This window comes from Elephantulus edwardii, unplaced genomic scaffold, assembly GCF_000299155.1.
Source record: "Elephantulus edwardii isolate Elephantulus edwardi_28Jun2011 unplaced genomic scaffold, EleEdw1.0 scaffold00014, whole genome shotgun sequence".
NCBI classification, from domain to species: Eukaryota; Metazoa; Chordata; class Mammalia; order Macroscelidea; family Macroscelididae; genus Elephantulus; species Elephantulus edwardii.
Window position 1 is genome coordinate 2,219,869 of NW_006399764.1, and position 4,678 is coordinate 2,224,546.

At 38.5% G+C, this 4,678-nt stretch overlaps 1 pseudogene; it reads right to left on the reverse strand.

Annotated features, from left to right (window-relative positions):
- Positions 1–3,959: 3,959 nt before the first annotated feature.
- The window catches only part of LOC102870869, a 7,187-nt pseudogene continuing 6,468 nt past the window's right edge, over positions 3,960–4,678 (reverse strand).

Consider the following 4,678-nt stretch of genomic DNA (forward strand, 5'->3'; position numbering starts at 1 on the left):
AAGAAGAGGAAGACCCTGCACGAGATCAATTGATACAGTATCTGAGACAATGGTAGTTGGTGTGTTGGAATTAGTGAGACTGGCTGAGGACAAGGAAGGGTTCAGAGCTGCTGTACATAGGGTCAGAATAGGTCACAGGGGACTCAACAGCACATACCAACAACAGCATACTATACTGACTTTTTTTTTTTATTCAAACCTCTTGTTTAGAGCCAACAAGACCTCAGAGAGAGCCTCTGTATTTAAAAGTCAGTTGTTTTAGTATTTTAGAGGACCATTCTTCTAGTGGTGCAGGACTCTTCTGTCAATATGCTGTACTGAGGTAACCTGGGCTTGCTGTGATGCTGAATTTTGCGCCGTTGGGTGTCAAATACCATAACCATTATTCATGGTGGACAGTGTTTGGGGAGTTTCCGGTTTAAGACAGGTTTGGAGGCAGGAGTGGCATCCACTTCCTAAACAACAAGTCTCTGGAAACTCTATGAACTTAGAGAAATGATAGTTATAGAAAGGCTTCAGAGCTTGTATTCATAGTGTCACTATGAGTCGTGCTCAACTCAATGGCAATCAACAACAACAATGAGTATATAAACACAAACATAAGGCAAAACAAACATAAAGACACACAAAAGCTAGCTTTCAATGATAAACTACTAATATCATTCTCCAGTGAAAGAAATGAAGAAAGGAAGGAATGGAGAAATGGTCAGGGCAGGCAATACACACAATTTAGCATGGTAAGCTTCTAAAGCCAACTAGTGAGAGAGTGCTTAAAAAATGATGAGGGTAAGTCAAAGGGCTACAGAAGCCAACACAAGTGCTCCCAATCACCAGTAATCAATTGAACAGAACACCACCACCAAACAAGTATTGAATTATAACCTAAAATATAAAATAAATATCTGTGAGTCTGTATGAGAAGTAATAAAGAAGCAAATGAATGAAGGGAGACTATAGACAAATCAGTGCAGGAAAATGCCCTTTCATTTCTGTTAGTACTTTGTCCTAAAGTGATGGAATAGAATTCTCAACTCTGTAAACGTAGGCTGTGCCAAGTGACTTCCTTATGAATTCAGTATGCCAAAGAGCATGAAAGGGGAGAAACGTAATAAAAAGTACATCAACTAAGTGATGAAGGTTAACAAAATTGTAATTAGCAGTGTTGATTATGTATACCCTTGATATAAATTGTTGAGAATGAGAATGACAATTTGTCTCTGTAGTTGTCTTCCGCTCATTTCCTCCAGCCCAGTATAATAATTATGAGGAAAACAAGACAAATCCCAGTTGAAAGGCATTCTATAAAATACCTGAAGTGTCAAGGTCACAGAAAATAAAGAGCTAAGAAACTTTGTGCAGCCAAGAAAAGCCTCAGGAGACACACATATTAAATATGTGGATCGTGGAAGAGAAAAAAGGACAATGGGTAGAAAAGCTAGGGAAACATAAATAAAGTGTGAACTTTTGTTAATAAAGTGTATTAATGTTCACTAATCATGTATCATTTCTCATAAGATATTCACAATAAGGGGAAACAAGAAGAGCTATATATAAAAACTGTCTGTACTATCTTTGCCAATTTTCTGTAACGATCAGACATACTGCTTGGATAAAGCCTAGTGCAATTCCTGAGAATAAGTCCCTCAGACTCTTTTAAACCTAGTCCTAAACCTATTTACAGGAATCATCTTTCAAACAATGGACAGATAATAGACAAACCTATAAACTAAACTATAAAACCCATGAAGGATGAAATTCTCAGAATTACCAACCATGGAAGTCCAACAGTACACCCTTTACCACAAAACAAAGGGAGCAAATGGAGGGAAAGGAAATATTAACAAATGGAAGCTGGGAGCACAGGGAACTCTGTTCCTTTTCCCAAATTATGCTGAAAAAATTACAAACCTCAAATGTAGAAATCTTATAAAAGCTTCACTGACTTTGCTACCTGTCATTCTAGTTCGTAGTTGCTACCTTGTTCATTATGACAGTCTTTGGGACAAAGCATCAACATAAATTCATTGGAAATTTACTGCATAAGAGATTTGTCTATTATTTCTTATTTATTTACATTCTCATTAATTCATAACTATATGAATTTATGAAGCAGCAGACAAGCTCATATGCAGGGTTTTTTTTGGTTTTTTTATGGTTTCTGAGGCTACAAGTCTCATGGAAGACAATTGCCCTTCTTTCTCTTGTGGAACCACTGGTGGATTTAAACTGTCAAAGCGGTGTGGCTTTTGGGTTATCGGAGCAACTTCCTGTGGATGGCGTCATCAGAGCTCTTTCTTAAAATACAGTTAATAAGAAAATGTTTATTTTCCTATAAAATGTCTTTAACACTATTGAATAATATACATTGTGGTATAATAAACTTTCTATTATAATATTGTGTCAATATACAGGTATTTTATTCAAACATCTAAAAGTAATTTTATCTTAAAGCTGTGAGATATGCTGAAGTCATTCTTTTCAAATGTTTTTAGAAAACATCTTTTTTTGGTACATCTGTGACATTTTTACTAAACATGAATTCATGAATCTTGTAGCTCTCTACAGAGCAGTCATAAAGCCCATTGCTCCTTTAGCCTATAGCTTAATTTATTTCAAGTAATATTTGCCTATTCTAATAATGCTACCTACTATTTAAAATAGCTCAAAGATTATATTTGGGAGAGTCAAAATAATTATAATGTTTTCTAAAGGTCACAGTCAAGTGTTTTCATTTAAAAATTGCTTTTAACTCTCCCAAATATATAATTTCTGTTTATAATTTTACACTGAAATCTCAGGCCCTTTGAATGTTTGTAGTTTTGATATTAAACCTCATACAGGCTTGTCTTTGGAAGCAGGAGTGGCATCCACTTTCTAAACAACACACCTCTGGAAACTCTATGAACTTTGAGAAACAACGATGATTAGAGAAAGGCTTCAGGTTTTTTGTTCTTAGGGTCGCTATGAGTTGTGCTCAACTCGACGGCAATAAATAATAACAATATACAGGTAGCTGTTCAATGCTATGGGTACTACCACTTAATATTTCTAGCAACTTTCTTACTAGTGACCATTCAGTTATAACTAGTTTATGGCTACTGAATGAAAGATCAAAATCTCTGTGGTTCTTGGTATGCACAAGTCTATTTGCAGAGGCTGACACAGACTTTGAATGTTTCTCCATCTAAAGAATCCTACCAGTACTGTAGGTTTTACATTGATTCATTTTCCAATGCAGATCACCAGGACTTTCTTCCTAGTCTGTGTTTGTCTGACATAATGAACTTGAAGGTATTTGAACTATTTGGTGGCCTAGCTGTAATATAGCAACACAGAAGTGACCATAGGATGACAAACTAACAGATGGTGGACAACCTATTGAATAGGCATTCCCAATTTATAAGTTCCTACGTTATGCAATAGAAGCTAAGATAATTTATAATAGCACTTTTTGCAATTCCATCCAGTAATAAAACAGTAGAGATGAAGGTTGAAATCACATCAAGCTTAATCTAAAGTTTATCTAATACCTCTAAACCAGTTTTAGTACCTGTTCATACAGAATTTTCTTGCACTCATCTTCATGATATATGTCTATACAGTTTTTAAAAATATGAAATATTTTAACATGCAGGTTACCTTGGATGCCACTCCTGCTTCCAAACCTCTCTTAAATTGGGAGCTCCCCAAGCGTTGTCCACCATGGGTAATGGTTATGCCATTTGACACCCCAGTGGCACAAGATTCAGCATCACAGCAACCCCAGTACAGCATATTAACAGAAGAGTGTTGTACCACTTAGAAAAATGTTCCTCCAAAAAATAGTAACAACTGACTTTTTTCCTCATCATTTTTCGTCATTTTCCTTTTTATTGTTTGTCTGGTTCATATGGTTTAGTGCTTCCTCTTTGTTCTTCTTCAACGCTGTCCACTAGAATCATGGTCGGCGGGTCCATCCATTAGCCGAACTTCCAGCGATTGCCACGTTCATTGCATAAGACAAAGGTCGTCAATGGCTCATCAACACTGCGTGTCCACACCTAGTTATAGGTGCATTTCTTCTTCTTACACTTGCTGCATTGGAAGAGGTCAGTGGTGGTGCCACCGGTCTTGGCCATCTGGTGCTCACGGATGGCCTCCTGGGTCATGGCATTCCTCAGTTCCCTCAACTCATCGCTGGCCATTTCCTTTGCCGTCATCTTGGCAATGAGGCCAGCAGAGATGGCGCCAGTGAACACATTGTGCCGCAGGCCTGGGTTCCTGGGGTTCTTGAGATTGTTGATCCGGCTCTGCACACGGTTCCGGTACTTCGTGTCTGTGTTCTTGAGCTCCTGATAGATATGATCTTCGATTTCTGATGCCATCTGGTCACAGTTGACCACATAATCCTTATAATCATCTTCTGCCTTCAGGGCTGCTGACAGCATCTCCACACATTTGTCCCGGACAGAGTCTCCTGTGAGATCGCAGGGGGCCAAGAGACACACGGAGGGGGCAAATGTGGGGGTCAAGGGGCTGCTGGGTGTTTTGGGGGTCTCTGCTTTTGACTTGGTGCTGCTTGATCTTTCCATTGATGGTCTTTTTGGAGAGGAGGTGGCAGAAGACTTGGAGTCTGTAGAGTCCCTCCTGTCTTTGGGCTCTTCCTTTTGCTTCTTCCTCGGTGGAGAAAGGCCTGTCT